This window comes from Hyperoodon ampullatus (genome assembly GCF_949752795.1).
Source record: "Hyperoodon ampullatus genome assembly, chromosome: 15".
NCBI classification, from domain to species: Eukaryota; Metazoa; Chordata; class Mammalia; order Artiodactyla; family Ziphiidae; genus Hyperoodon; species Hyperoodon ampullatus.
The window spans coordinates 71,026,906-71,043,447 of NC_136928.1; positions in this window are offsets into that span (position 1 = coordinate 71,026,906).

The window sequence follows — 16,542 nt, forward strand, 5'->3', positions numbered from 1 at the left end:
GGAGGAAATTATTCTTCCTAGGACAATTTAAATAGACAAGAAAGCTAGGAGGATTGGTTCTGTTTAGCTGCCTGTTTTCACATTTGTTGTGTTTTGTGATTCCTGAATACCAAATTGCCCCCCTGAAGTTATGAAAACATTTCTACCCATGACTTGCCCTCTATTGTGATTTCAATTTTGTGTGACTCATCCTCATACAGAAAGTCTTCATGTTCTCTGGTAACTTGCCTTATCTAGCTCACAGCTCTAAGAATCAGAATAGATGCAAAAAAAAAGATAAAAGAGATGTCACAAAATATTTGCTCTACATCTCAAGCATTTTACCTCCAGGTCTGTGGATTCCTTCAAGGTTATTAAATTCCAGCTAGAGTAGCACTCTTGTTTTTCAAACTCAGATTGAATTAGAAGTGAGGTGAGGTCCTTCTGTGGGCAAGGGCAGTGACCGTCAGCAGTGACAGCAGACAGTCTGGTAATAAGAGCCAGAAAAACTACAAAACAGATGCAAAAATCAAAGAACTCAGCAGTCCGGTTCTACTTAGTAAAGGGGTAAATACTTGCCCAAGTGTGATGTTTAATTTTATGTGTCAACTTGATGGGTCGTGGGATGCCTAGATATTTGGTCAAACACTAATCTGGGTGTGTTCTGGGTGTGTGAGGGTGTTTTGGATGAGATTAACATTTGAGCTGATAGACTGAGTAAAGCAGATTGCCCTCCCCAATGTGGGTGGGTCTCATCCAATCCGCTGAAGGCCTGAATAGAACAAAAAGGCTGACCCTCCTGTGACAAAGAAGGAATGCTTTTCTTCCTGATTGTCTTTGAACTGGGACATTGGCCTTCGCCTGCCTTTGGACTCAGACTCAGACTGGAACTTACACCATTGGCTCTTCTGGTTCTCAGGCCTTTGAACTTGGAGTGGAACTTTACCATTCACTCCCCTGGGTCTCCAGCTTGTAAATTTGCAGCTCTCGGGACTTCTCAGCCTCCATAATGTCATTAAGCAATTCCTTATAACCTCTTTCTCCATCTATTTATCTATCTATCTATCTATCTCATCCTATTGGTTCTGTTTTTCTGGAGAACCCAGACTAACAGATGAAGCCTTACTTTGGTCTTGGGGCTGCACGTGATGGACTGACGGTGCTCACCTCTGTCATGAAGGGAAGGTACAGGGCTTCTCCTCTTGTCACTTGGGTCTTGGATCAGCTGTCCCCTCCCCTGGACTCTGCCCAGCACTGACAGCTGTGTCTGTTCTGTCTGCTCAGGGCTGTGCCTAACTGGCTGTTTCAGACTTTGAGCACCACTTTTTAGCTTCTAGAATGTGGGCTCTGAGGGACCATGAGTGGCTGGTTCTTTGCTGTCTCCTTGTACCTGCACACAGGGACTTATCATAGATAAACCCTTGTTGGATGAACGAATGTTCTCTATACCCCTTCACAATGGCATTGAGTAGAAATAGTTGAAGAGTTTTTTCAATAGTGAGAATTTTCTAAGAAGTGTTGATGTCCAGAGAGAAAACTCTGGGGCTTTGTAAACACCCCTTCCTCCCCCCTCCCCCTCCCCCCATTAGTGTGAAATGGTGCACTTGGGCATGTTCAGTTGTAGTAAAAGATGTGGTTCAAGGGAACAATGCCCGTTGGATCTTATTTCCTCAATGAAACAATGCTACAATAAGGGGTACATTCCTTATTCGTGACTTTTTATAGAAACACTTGGTATTTAAACCCCGAAGTAGATGTTGGCTTGGAATCAGAGCTGCAGTTGAGTCCTGCTTCTTCCAGACGATGCTTTGTAACTGTGGGCAAGTCCCTTAACCTCTATAGGTCTCAATTTCTTCATCTGCTAAGTAGGAAAAAATACCCACTTCACAGGGCAGTAATGTATGTAAAGTACCTTGTGTATCACCTGGCACATAATACGTGCTCAATAAATTTTAATTCCCTTTCTCCCTTCTCCTTTCTCCCATTCAGTCAAGGATTATGATAGATGTGTTTCCTGCACAGTGTAAAGCTTTTTAAAGTGCATATAAATCAATTAAATAGGCCAATGCAATAATTGAACATATAACATTTGCTTAAGAGATCCTGGGGAGAGGGACAGATTAGGGGCTTGTGGAAACCTTGAGGAGCTCCTAGGAGGGGGCTGTTCAGATGGGGGATCCTGTACTGTGGCATGTGCACCTCTGCTCTAGCTTCCGTGAGAAAGGGCTGGTGGTGTCATGTGCTGTGACTTACTTGTACTTCAGAACAGTGACCCTGAGTGATCCTGGCTGCTGGGTGGGCCCCCATAGGTAAAGGTAAAATGATCTCAGGAGTCACTGAAATGGCCATCTGACCTGCCTTCTGAATGCAAGGTTTGTGAATTAATCTTCTCAATGAGGGCAGAAGATAAGCCAGGGGACCCAGCTCTAAATTTCTCACCACTTGCCTGTTGTGAAGAGAAAGGCACATGTGCAGGGCCCCTTACCCCTCTGGCTGCTTCAGGGCGTGAACCTGGAGGGCAGGACCCTCCAGGCTGTATTTGGAGAACTCCGGGGACACCGTTATCGCGGGGTGGAATGCCATGTGCCACAGACAGAGTGGAAGGAGATTGGGAGCTGTAACGGGTGCTCATTCAGTGGCCAGGGAATGGCCTCGAATGTGATTCAGATTCTAGGCAATCTAACCCTAGAGCGTCTTTTTCCCTGGAGGAGGGCAGGGCGAATTCTGTTTGCTCACGCACGGTTCCTTGCCTCTCTGTACCTTGGCGGACCCATGTTTTAAAGTGGAATTATAGAGGAATAGAGGAGGAATAGTGGAATAGAGGAGGCGCTGGACGAGCCAACCATAGCGTGAGGTTGTCTCTGCCATCCCTCAAGATCAGGCGCGAGGACTTTCTCTTCCTGAAGCATCCCTGCCCGCTCTATCCTGTGCTCTCCCCAGGGACGAGGTGGGAGCTGTCTTGGGAGGGTAGGAGTCTATCTCTCTGCAGTTTGTGAGTGTTGGGAGATAATTCTCTGGGGGTTTCTTGCATTCCTGCAAGTCTTGTGAGCAGAGGCACTGACGGCCTTTGTTCTAGATTCTGTCTTTGGGGATGTTTGTATAGCACGCAGCCTTGGAAGAAGCAGACAGTGTCTCCCTCCGGGGTGAGGAACAGATGGCAGGTATTTTTACTCTCCAGTAAAGACAATATCTCCCTCAGGCAGGTTTATGCCCATTTTAAAAGGTTCAGGTTTCCTAAGCTTGTATTCCGTCAGCTGTGGAGCAAACCCACTGTTGTGTGCAGCATCCTTCTAGGCCCCTCCACGTTGTCCCCATGGGTGAACCAGAGGCACCAATGCAGACGCGATGCTCATGCTACCTGCTGGACTGTGAGGAATAAAGAACTTTGTTTCTGATCCCAGAGTCTCATGTTTTCTACCCACATCTGTAAAACTGTGGCTAACTTGTGAGCTTGCAAGAGGATCCAATCTGGGACCTTCCACAGCTCTTGGTAGTGAACTCCTCACAGAAGGAGACTCGTTTGTTAAAAAAAAAAAAAAAAAAAAAAGGAGGCTAGTGACTGTCCAGGGCTGGGGGCAAGGCTGGATCCGCTCACAGGAGGCCAGTATCATGCCTGGTAACCACCTGGGCAGCAACTTTCTCTCAGTGAACTCTGTCTGTCTGCCACTTTGTCTCCTGGCCTCCCCTGTACCTCCTCCTGTTAGGATTTTCTGCCATCTCTGGGCCTTGTGAGATGACCGGGGGTTTTATCGCCCACCCCTCCCCACCCTTTACCTGGGAATGGATCTCTGGGCTCCAACAAGCCCTGCTGTCCTCTGCTCTCCAAGGAGCAGTTCCTGTCAAGGTTTCTGGACCTAACTCCTTCTCCTCTCCCAGTCTGTCGCTTCCCTTTTTTCTCTCATGCATGTGTGGCCTGGTGCTTCTTCTCTTCCTTCTAATCCGGTCCTTGATGGCCCACTTGCCGGCATGCCTGACTACACCTTTTTTTTTTTTTTTTTTTTTTTTTTTTTTTTGCAGTACGCGGGCCTCTCACTGTTGTGGCCTCTCCTGTTGCGGAGCACAGGCTCCGGACGCACAGGCTCAGTGGCCATGGCTCACGGGCCCAGCCGCTCTGTGGCATGTGTGATCCTCCCGGACCGGGGCACGAACCCGTGTCCCCTGCATTGGCAGACGGACTCTCAACCACTGCGCCACCAGGGAAGCCCCTGACTACACCTCTTGTTTAGTAATTTCCCACCCTTGGGGAGAGAAGAATGTTCCAGGGCTGCCAGCCCTCCCTGGGCTCTTCCCAGCCTGCCTCAGTTGCAGTAACATGCTTTACTGGCCTTAGAGTGCCCGCCAGGCCTGGGCCTGCTTATTCGGTGCATCCCCTGACCCAGCTCTCCCTTTCCACCAGCCAGTACCTATCACTGTGCCCGGCCCCTCTGGGATGCAGATGAACAAATAAATGGGACCAGATCCAAAGCATCTGCAGCAGGCAGCTGGCACCGTCCCTCACTATTTCTTCTCTATTTGTACTCACGTCTTTATTCTTCTATGTCGTGTGATAGTACCTTTGTTAATCTGCCCTCCTGTTGAAAAACACTGTTCCTATAATCCTGATCAAGCCAAAAACCAAGTAGCCTTGACTGAGGATGCCTGGCCATGGATCTGGTTATGGTGCTGCTGGCGAGAGCTGGGAGCTCACCTCTCAGGGGAGCGGGGAGGAACAGCAAGGGGACAGGCCCCCGCGGTGACACAGTGAGCGAAGGAGAGGGAGGCTTGAGCCAGGCCCACTGAGCCCTCAGCACTTGTCATTTGTGGGTAGCAGACTGGAAATCCTAGAATTTAGGGTGTCAAGACTTGACGTGGCCTCGCGTGGATCTGCTCGCACCCCTTCCGTGTCTGGAAAGATATTTTGGGGTCCTCCCCTTCCCTGGGCCCTTCTTTGGTCCATCCAAATGGCAGACGATTGCATTTGCTCATTTTTTTTTCCCCACAAAGAGGCATGCATTTCACCCATTTTAGGTGATAAAAGATTCTCCCTCTCTAAGGATGAATGCAATGGATTAAGGAATGTGAAGAATTTTGGAGGCTTTCAGCCTAGATGATCCTTGGGCCCCTCTTAAGTATTCATCCATCCATTCTTCATTCATTCATTTGACTCAGTGAATATCGCTTAATGAATCTCTATTCTGTGCTGGACTCTGTGCCTAGCCTTATGCTGAGCACTGTAAACAGAAGCAAACAGAAGAGACATGTCCTCGCTCTCAGGGAACTTGCAAGCTAATAAGGGAGACAAATAAGCCATAAATGCAAACTGTTATCATGCTTTGCAGGAAAAGGGCAGGGCGCTCTGAGAGTGAATCATAGAAGGGCTCTCTTAAATTGGGTGGCCATTGACAGCCTGGCTGTGGAAGTGACGTTCTTGTAGAGCTCTAGAGAGTGAGTAGAATTAGCTGGGTGATGAGGGGGGAAAAAGCATTCTGGGCAGAATATAGCGTGCTGGGCACTATAGTGCAGGGATACCGTCAGAGGAGCGTAGTGAGTGGAGGATAGAAAACAAAAAACGAAAACGTCACATCAACTAACCAAACAGACAGGAGGACCTGAGAAGTGATCTGGGTCTTCCTGTGTGATAGATGTACTGCGTTTCTTGCCCCCTACTTGGCCCCAAGCAGTGGCTCCCCTGGGGGGAGGCCAAGGAGGGCGTCAGGGCTGTGAGACTGGACGATGAGAAATCACAGGTCGTTTGCCAGGCCAGCAATGACTATGGAGTTCTCATCCCGTCTTACCTATAGTACACCTCTTACCTCTTACCTGTAGTATAGTTTTTGCAAATGCTTTGCCACAGTGGACTCCCCGGACTCAGTTGCTCCTGGCTGAGTGTTCGACTGAGATGCGCCCACCATGGAATCGAGTCTGAATCCCAGCTGCAGAGTTCAGAGGCCAGGACACCTATGACAGAGGGCAGAGGGCAGAGGCACCTGTCATGAATATCAGTGGCCATGGCGTGTGATACATGGCAGCTCTCTGTGCCACGGTTGGAAGAAGCTCATCTAACGTTTTTTAACATCTTCCCAATTGAATGCATGGTCTGTGGGTGCCACAAGAATGCTCATCTGTCAGTTTTGACAATATAACAGAGTGTACAGTATTTATGCTAAAAATAGTCTCTACAAAAGACGAGGCTCCTATGGCAGCACCGATGAAGTCTTATGCTTCTGGCAGACCCCCTCCCTCAGAGGTGATTGACAAAGTAATTTCTGTTGTGCTTTACTAGACCAGAGCACAACATCCACACCAGCAGCCTTTGCAGCCCAATGGCACCAGTCAGGCCTTGTCTCAAAGCCTCCTACACGGGGTGGTCCGCTGACATATCCTGTCTCAGTAGAACATTTTGGGGCTGGTAGAGTCCAGAAACAATGGTGGCTCTTGGGTACTTGAGTCCGCTTTTCTACTCCCTCCATCAGGACCATGGTCATAATAGCTGCCATTTATTGAGGGCCTACTCTGTGCCAGCCCCATGCTGAGTACTTTACTTGAATGATCTCATGGTTTTCGCATCAAGCCTAAGCTGTGGGTACTAGTAACATCAGAGGAAACTGATGCTTCTCCAGGACTCAGAGGGGAACTAGTCACTCCTGCATGCATCTCGGGGAAAGGGGCAGGGAGGTCCGATTCTGTGAACTGCGGGCTAGATGCTGATTTTTTTTTTCATGGTGTCAAGTTTGGGAGCAACAGACGGTGGAGAGGATGTTCTCCAGTGGGAGAGGGACAAACTGAAGAGTTCCAGGTGGTTGTTGCATGTTTTCTGAAAGGCTGTTGAAGGCACCTGCTTTTAAATTTGGCTGCATCACCCCCAAATCTATGCTGTGTGTTTCTGTGTGATGCACAAAGTGGAACAGAGAAGCTGTGGTTTCAGTTTATGTGAGACGAGACCAGCTCAGGCAAGTTGCCTTGGCCCTGAAACTGCAAAGAGTGTAGAGTAGCACACAGTAGGTGCTTACTGGTTTGTGGAATTAATTTGAGTCACTGCTTAGGGATGCACCCCTGCCCCTGCACGTGTTTCTGAGGACAGCGTGGCATTCCCATGGTCTCGGTCATGGCATGGCCTTCACAATCTCGCATGGGATGCTTTTAAATGGGTGTTTGTGGCCCAGGATCAGCAGGCACAGGGGAATAGATTCTGTCTTCAGAAGGGACCTGCCTGATTTACTCTGAGGCTGTGGTCACAGATCGGAAGCTAGGAGTTTGAGGCTGGCCTACATTGGCTAAATATTCACTGGTTCTCCAAGCATCTGCAGCTCAGGGGTCAAGGGAACTGCAGTATCTTTTTGGTTTTTTTTTTGCGGTCCGCGGGCCTCTCACTGTTGTGGCCTCTCCCGTTGCGGAGCACAGGCTCCGGACGCACAGGCTCAGCGGCCACGGCTCACGGGCCCAGCCGCTCCGCAGCATGTGGGATCCTCCCAGACCAGGGCACGAACCCGTGTCCCCTGCATCGGCAGGCGAACTCTCAACTACTGCGCCACCAGGGAAGCCCCTGCAGTATCTTTTTACTGGTGTTCTTGGACAAAAGGAGTAGAAGAGGGGCCTTGTTGCTGGCGGTGGGAAAGTCCAGTTTTCATTTTCCCCCTTCTGCACGTGTGAGCTCGTTTGAGAGAGGAGGAGGGCCAGGCTGGCTTCCTGCAGAGGCCACATCTCCTGCCTTCACCCTGCATTTGACTGCTGGCCACAGGTCGCGGCCTGATTGGAACTGACTTTCCCCCAGGCGCTCGGCACAGGCCTATTAGGCTGACAGTCTGTAGTGTGTAGGGAGAGGCCCCGAGTCAGCGCTGCTCCCAGGTAAGCCTCTTTGTCTCAGGTGGGCTGAATCACAGATGCCCCCTGACACCTGCATGTGCCTGGGTCTGTGCCAGGCTGAGTGGGGGCCTCTTGGAGGGCAGGCCTGAGGCACAGTACTGCCCAGGATGACCTGGGAATCCAGAGAGGAAGCCTGTCCGGTTCTCGCCAGACCCCAGGGCAAGGTGGAAATGGGCAGGTCAGATGATCTGTACTTGCATCCTGGCCCTGCTGTCAACCAGCTGTTTGGTCTTGAACAAGTCTTTCTGGGCCTCAGTGTCCCCATCTGTAAAACAATAGGATTGAACTCTAACATTTCTAAGAGTCCTTCTCTCTTTGATATTCTAGTTCCTTCTTATCCCTCAGCCCCTCTTCTGCCCCTGCTCTCGGACCCAGAATGGAATTGATCATTTCATAGACCCTTGTTACTCAAAGCAGCAGCATCACTTGCTGCTGTTAGACGTGCAGGATCTCCACCCCACCCCAGGCCTACTGAAGCAGAATCTGCATTTTAACAAGACCTCCAGGTGATTTGGATCCACAGTAAAGTTTGCAAAGCCCTGGCATAGACCATTCTCCTCAGGTGTGAGGCTCCGGGCTCCCACCGCCCCTCCAGACCCCCTGGCCATTATTAGCCTTTTAGTGATACACCTGCTCTTGCTGAGGCCTTCAGGGGAGAGTGCCAGGGCTGAGGGTTGACTCCCTCAGTGAGTATCTTTGCTGAGAATGGCTCACATAGAACCAACCCCCCTTCTTTGGACCCTCACCCTCAGTTATTTGCAGAAAGACTTACAAAATTTCAAATCAAACAATTTTAAAAAATCCCTTAGACTATGCCTGAAGAAAGGTAGCTCAACCTTTTCCTTATAAACAGAGACATATACTCGGAGAGAGAGAGAGAGAGAGAGAGAAAGAGAGAGAGAGGAGAGAGAGAGAGAGAGAGAGGAGAGAGAGAGAGAGAGAGAGAGAGAAATAAGTAGGAAAGCCTTTAAAAAAGAGATTGCCTATATCATGGGTTCTTAACTAGGGTCTTTAGGGTCTGTGGTTGGAGCTTCCGGTGGAGGTTCTGAGCCCCTGAGCCCCTGAATTAATATATGGAATATGTGTTCATGTGCATTTTCCTGGTGAGAGAGAGGGTCTGTGCTTTTCCAGATTCTCAAATGAGTCTATGACCTAAAAAAGTCAAAGAACCCTTGGTCTCGGTCCAAGTCTGTTTCCTGGGATTTATTGAACGCCTCGCTGTTTGGAGGCAAATCAGGGACTAACTGAAGGGTTCTTTATGAAAACAACTTCAGGGCTGCCTGTTAGGCATGACTTGTTTCCCTCTCTCTGCTCTTCTGAATTTCTCTTTGTTCTTCCTATTATCTCTATCAAGGGCTATTTTCAGGGCTGATTGGAAACGGAGAGTGGGTCTGGTGGCACAGCGACAGGAGAGCATGTTTGCCGGAAAAAGCATGGGCTCTAGTTGAGAGCAAAGGCAATTAGCCCTCAGAATTGGACCATACTCCTTCCTTTCCTTTCCTTTTTTTTTTTTTTTTAAACAAGTGAAACCAGTGAAGCCATTTCTAGAAAATGGCCAAGAGCAGATTCAGAGCTGCAGTTTCCTTGCCTCTGCCCAGATGGATGTCCTGGAACAGGCGCCGTGTCACCGTGCTCTGGACTGAATGGGCTGTTCTGGTCTCGGGCTGATTCTCTATTCATCCTCCGAGGGCTTTGCTGTACCATGGCTGGGGGGCACCTCAGGGGTAAGTCTGTCCCCTGAGGCCAGCCCCACTGGGTAGAAGTGGGTCTGCCACTCTCAACACTGTTTTCCCCCAGCCCCCTGCACCTTTAACCCATGTAGCTGCAGGAATACCACTTGTGACATGGACGCTGCAGCCAGAAGCATTTCCAAGGACCCCCAGCCTGGCTCTTGCTTCCAGTTTCTGATCCCGTGGTGACCTGACCCCTTGTTTCTGGATGCAGATAGCTGGCTCCTGGCTCTTAAAGGCGGAAATTGAGTTTTCTCTCTTTGTGCCATGACTCTATTGAGAATGTGGCACTCATTTCTCCCTACCTTTCCCACCTTTTCAAATCTTCCTGGCCACTTCTAATCACTGGTCCTCTTAACCCAACCCCATCGCCTTGCTAGACCTTGCCCATTGCAAGGGGAGATTTGACCAACACAGGGTCTTTGCTTCAGCCAATCAGTTTTCACTTACTACCCTCAGACACACCTGTGATCCCTACCTCTGCATCTTGGCTGACACATTTACCACCTTCCTGACCTTCCTCTTAAATTCTAGCCCTTCCAAATCCTACTTCCCTAACAGTTATAGCATCTCCCATCTGGAATGTATTTATCTAATCTTCTTTGAGGCCCAGATTCTTCTTTTACATACCAGGGGACCCTGCAGCCTATGAACCTCTCATGGATGGGCCAGGGGCTCATTTACTCAGCCTATCCCATCGCTGGGCTAGTAGCAATGTCTTTATGTTGAGCTGAGCTCTGCCTTGGGGTCTTCTCTCCACTGGCATGTGTCCTCTGGGATTGCACAGTGGATAGAAGCACAGGCTTTTAGGAGTCAATAGAGTGGAGTTTAAATTTCATCTCTCTCATTTACTGGCTGTGTGACCTCAGGAAAATCACTTAACCTCTCTAAGCATGAGTTTTCTCGTTGCCAACCGGGGTGAATAATACCTATTTCAGTAAGTTGTTGTGAAGATTAAAGATTTTTGAGGCACAGCGGTGGGCGTGCGTTCCGAGAATAGCAGCTCTTGTTGTAATTTTACTTTCTGCCTCCCTTAAACAGTCTCATTTGGCCTTAAATTGCTCTTATTTCATCTCATTTTTCAGGTGTGTGTCTGGTTGACTCAATAGATGGAGCTCTTGGAGGGCAGGGAGATGTCTTCATCTCCATCCCCAGCCCACTGTGCTCAGCAGGGCTGGGGTGCCCTGTGGACTCATCAGTGGGTGGTTGATTGAGTCAAAGCAATAAGAAAACACCTGCTCCATACGTATTTGCATTAAAGAAAATGTGCAGGTAGTTCCAATTCAACCTCGATTAACCAAGCTTGGTGGATTTGCACCAAATGGGACAGTGATTATTCCCCAGACCGCCTCTTCTTTCCCCACATGGGCCTGAAAAAGCAGAAAAGTAGGGCTCAGTCCCCTGAAGGAGGTGGGGGACACTCCCAGTGCTGTTCTGAAGAGCGTTGCATTCAAAGCTGTGGCCTTCATCCATGAGTAAGCCTGGCAGCGGGTGATGGCACTGCCAGTCTGCAATCCAGGGGAGGACTTGGGGATGCAGCAGCTCCCTCCCTGGAATGGGATGGGAGGTACTGGGAGCTTGTCGAGGTAATGCTCGGGGTGGGGTCAGTGGGGAGCACTGCTCACAGCAGCATCTCTGGGCCACAGGGGCTCTCATAGGAAGCAGGTTCAGCGAGCCGAGGGCCCACTGATCAATTCCAGTGGTTAGAGGTGCCTGCTTCCAGCTCCTTTACAGGGTACCATTTTCACCGTGGAACATCTCGAAGGTGACTTCCTGGGCTGTCGAGACACACAGAAAACCAAACTCCAGGGGGAAGCTGCCTGGACCACCCCACCTGTTTTTCTCCAGGCCCCAGGGTGGCTCTAATGCTTGTGATGCCTGATGCCTGTGAGATCCACTGGCACTGGGGTTTATTAGTGTCTGTCCCCCTGGGAATGAGCTCCCTGAGAGAGAGGAGGCTGTGGTTTTACTTCCGCATGATCAAGGCAGACTGTGGGGAAGAAGAAAGTGTGGAGATTAAGGACTGACTGCTTTGACGAAGCACGAATCTTTCATAGTTTGCGCCACCCAGGCCCCTTGCAGTGAGTAGGTTTGTATTCAACGAAAACACTTTTATTTATTTATTTATTTATTTATCGCAAAGGAACTTGGATCAGGAGAACATTAAAGGTGGGGAAGCGAAATGCAGAAAGCAGAGCTCACAGCAAGGCACGACTTTGAGCTAGCAGTGCTCACAAACCAAGGAGGAAAGGGACTCATTAGAAGGTGGTTCTTCCCGGGTTCCTGGATGTGAACCTCCCCTCCTTCTCCCACAGGACTGCCTAAGGGAAGCAGAACTCCAGTGGGGCTACAGTTCTGGGGCTCCCGCTGAATTCATTGGCCTCACGTGTTACGTGCCTGCCTGGGAAGGGGTCGCTCCCCTTCCCGGTGACACTTCAGCCTGGCCTTGGTGGTAGGAGGCTCAGCTCACCACGTAAAGGAGCACCAGCCATAACTAGAACCCCAGCCAGTTTCTCTCCCTGTAGCCTGGGGTCTTGTTTCAACCCCAGCAGCTCATCTCATGTCAAAAGAAGCTTATTAAGATGGAGCGTGCAGGAGAAGCCCTCCTCAGAGTGGGCCTGAAGTAACGCAAGATTGTCCATAAGACTCCAAGGAGATCAGGTATTGCAAGAGCTCATGCTAAACAGACCAGCGCGGGGAAAGACCTGGAGGAAAGCATCCCTGGAGTCTTTCCGAGGAGGAGAGGGCAGGAATGATGACAGGCTTTGGCAGGGGATCCGCCATTTTCTTTCCTTATCCACCGCCAAGTAGAGAACATTCCAAGGAGCTTGCACAGAATAAGCTAGGATGCTGGAAGGAGGGTCTCTGGGTCTCTGAGTTGCTGCTTGAGAAGAGCCACCCGCAGAGCAGTGCTGTATGAGGGGGTCCTGAGAAACGAATGTTTACTGTGTGAAGCCACTGGGATTTGGGGGTGTTTGTGACAATAGGTAGCATATCCTGCCTGATACAGTGGCTAACTGCTTCTGACTTGGCATTAGCCCAGCCTGGGGACAAGATTTATTCAGTCAACAAACATTTTACAGTTGTGGGCTAAGCAGGCAGTGGGGGTGGCCTGACGAGCCTAAGCAGACGGGGACAGAGAGGATTTCAGAGTAAAAGGACAGGGGTGAAGCCCACCAAGCTGACTTAGCACACACCTGGCCCAGGTTCCAGGGAAGGGACATTGACCTTGCTTTGTTCAGCTCTGGGTCTGTACCTGTCAGCTCTGGTGGTAGGGGTTGGTGGTGTGATTAGTCTGGCCAACAGACTTGAGACTTTATACAGTGTCCTTGGAAGATGTCACATCTCACACCCAGCAGGTCACCCTGGCACCTGGGGCCTGGATCACTTGGAAAGCCACTGGAGAGAAATGAGTGAGGCTTCCCCATGTTTTCATGATAAATACAGTTCTTTCACCTCCTGGCTTTTACATGGGCAAAGAGAAGTGTGGATAAGGAGAGAAATGACCTTATACCCTCGGTGTGCTCGGTGGGAAGTGGTGAGGACAGGCAAGGGGAGTGCTCGCAGTGGTCGACCATATGCCCCTCTGGAGGTAGTGCTGGCAGCAGGCCTGGGAGGCGCTGGCACATCTCCTCTTGAGCCGTCCACCGGCTTCTCCCAGGGCCACCCGGCCATTGCAGCACATGCATCTTTAATTTTTTCAATTAACAACAATTAGAACAAATGGAGCGGAGTTTTAATTATTCATAATGCATTTAGGAATAAAATCTCTGTAAAGTAAAGGAAAGGAAGGGTCATTACCTGTTCTTAAAAAAAAAAAAAAGAGCAGTGAAAGAGGAGGGGAAATCTACTCATATTGACCTATGTTTTCTCAAGCTTTCCCTTTGGTCTGTGCAGTTAGAGACAAGAGAGATAAACGGGAGAAAAGCACCTTCTGTGCTGGCAGGTCAGAGGGCTGCCTTTTACCCCCGCTCTGGCCTGGTCACTGGTGCACTGTGTGACCTACAGCCTATCACTGTCCCTTCCTGTGTCCACCTGACCTGTCCTTGCCAAAAGGACTGAGATGAGTAGGGCCACTGGTGCAGTCAGTTTAGATCCTACATATTGACAAGTATCGACAAAGTACCTGCACGGTGTGCACACGCCGTGGGTTCCAATGGGACACCAACAGGACCCCTGCCCACCAAGAACTTACAGAAAGCCCTCCATAAACATGTGCCTCTATACAAACATATGTATCTATACATATGCATGGATGCACACGCACCCACATCCAGAATAGTTATGGAATCCTAGGTTGGGAAGGGAAACCAGGACATCTTTGGGGTCTAAATTTTCCAGTCTAAACGTTTGGGTTCAGAGAAGCATGGCCAGAGCACATACATCAGTCAGAAAAGGCTGCTCCTGAAGTCAGCCTTGAAAGATAGGGCTTAATAAAGGCAGGAAAAAAGGGAGGACATTGCAGGTGAGGGATGTGCAAGGGCAAAAGTGCAGAGGTGGGTGGGAATGAGACTGGTCCCAGAGGGCAGAACATCAGTCCATAAAGGGGGTGTGGCTCCACGTTGGGATCTGGGTTCTGATTCCTCCCCTCAGCCTATCCTGCCACTCCTCAGGTTCAGACCAACATCATCTTTTGCCTGGTCTCCCTGCTTCCATCATCATCCAAGCATCTCTTTGAAGCATCTATTCTGGGGCAACTCTTTTGCTTAACTCTTTAATGACTCCCCATATCTCCAGAGTTGAGTCTAAGCATTTGCATAGGGTCGACCAGACCTTCTGTATATCAGCCGTTCGTCCTCCTGCCTGTCATTACTACAGTCACCAGCTGAGCTGAACTCTCCAGACCCAAATCTCCTATTCTTGTACCATTACACATGCTGCTTCCTCTGCTCAGAGGTACCTCCTCCTCATCTCTGTTTGCCGGAAGATCTCACCCATTCTGGAAGACTCATGTTAAATGCCCTTTGTCTGTAAGGGCTTTTTTTTTCTTCCTCTGTGTATTCAATATCCTATATGAATTTGATGCTTGGTAAAGGCTTGCTCACTTGAACTAATTTGAGATTGGCTTAAGAGGGGTGAAGAGGTAGAGGGTAGCATGAGATTAGGTTGGATTAGGAGGATGACACAATACATCAGGGTTCTTCGTTATATGGGACAGAGCCCCAGATCAATTGCATAAGTAAAAGAGGGGATATAATGGTGCCTGTGATGAACTCACAGAATAGCCGGGAGTTGAGGCAGCCTCGGAACTCTCTCCTCCTTACCCTCTTCTTTCTTCCCTGCTTCTTCTGTGTGAGAGTTTTATTTTCTCAAGCTAGCTGTTCCCCTGAGGTGGAACCAAGGATACAGGTAGCTCCAGCTTAGATCCTTATAACCTCACAAGCAGAGAGAAGAGACTTTCTCCACCGAATCTACTTAGAAAAACTTCTCAGAGAAGGCCTCTGACTGGCCCAGCTTGAGGCACATGCCATGCCTGCATCAGTTATGTGGCAGGGATATGGGAAGCTATGACTGCTCAGCTTGGGTCATCTGGCCACCCCTGTCATGAGAGGGAGAAGGTTGTTTTGCCAGAAGAAGCCTTTTTGGGTGGTGTAAAGTTTCCTATGGCTGCTGTAACAAATTACTATATAGACACCTGGTGCTTAAAACAACAGAAATTTATTCTCTCACAAGTCTGGGGACTAAAAGTCTGAAATCAGATCACAGGCGTGAAATCAAGGTGTTGACCAAGCCTTGCTCCCTCCAGAGGCTCTATGGGAGAATCGGTTCCTTGCCTCTTCCAGCTTCTGGTGGCTACCAGCATTCCTTGGCTTGTGGCTGCATCACTCTAAAGCCAGCATCTTTAAATCTCTCTCTGCTCCACCTCACATCATCTTTTCCTTTGTGCATGTCAAATCACATCCTCTTTTTTTTTTTTTTTTTTTTGCTGTACGCGGGCCTCTCACCGCTGTGGCCTCTCCCGTTGCGGAGCACAGGCTCCGGACGTGCAGGCCCAGCGGCCATGGCTCACGGGCCCAGCCGCTCTGCGGCACGTGGGATCCTCCCGGACCTGGGCACGAACCCGCGCCCCCTGCATCGGCAGGCGGACTCCCAACCACTGCGCCACCAGGGAAGCCCAAATCACATCCTCTTATAAGGACACTTGTGATGGCATTTAGGGCCCACTTGGATAGTCCAGGATAATTTCCCCATCTCAAGATTCTTAGCTTAATCACATCTACAAAGACCATTTTTCTATATAAGGTAACACATGCTCCAGGGACTAGGGTCTGGTATCTTTGGGGGTCATTATTCAGCCCACTATAGTCTGCTGGCTGGGCCCTAAATATTCATATCCATTCCTCATGTGAAATGCAGTCACCTCATCCCAGGATCCCCGAAGTCTCAACCCTTTATAGCATCAACTCAAGTCCTAAATCTCATTTAAGTATCATCAGCTCAAAAGTCCCAAGTCTTATGATCTAAATCAGGTATGGCTGATACTCTGGATATGATACATCCTGGGGCAAAATTCTCCATCTGTGGACTTGTGAAATTAGGAGACCAACTAGCTACTGCCAAGATACAATGGTGGGACAGGGAGGAGATAATAGTTATAGGCATTCTCATTCCAAAAAGGGAGTATATGGAAGGAAGAAAGGAGGCACCGGGGCAAAGCAATTTGAAAATCCAGCAGGGTACATTCCATTAGGTTTCAAGACCTGGGAATTATAATTTGTGGCTCAACGCTCAGTCCTCAGGGTCCACAGCTCCACACTCTGGACTGTGGCTCTGACCTTGGAGTCATTCTTCCTTTTTCTTTTTTTTTTTGCGGTACGTGGGCCTCTCACTGTTGTGGCCTCTCCCGTTGCGGAGCACAGGCTTCGGACGCGCAGGCTCAGCAACCATGGCTCACGGGCCCAGCCGCTCCGCGGCATGTGGGATCTTCCCGGACCGGGGCATGAACCCGTGTCCCCTGCATCGGCAGGCGGACTCTCAACCACTGTGCCAC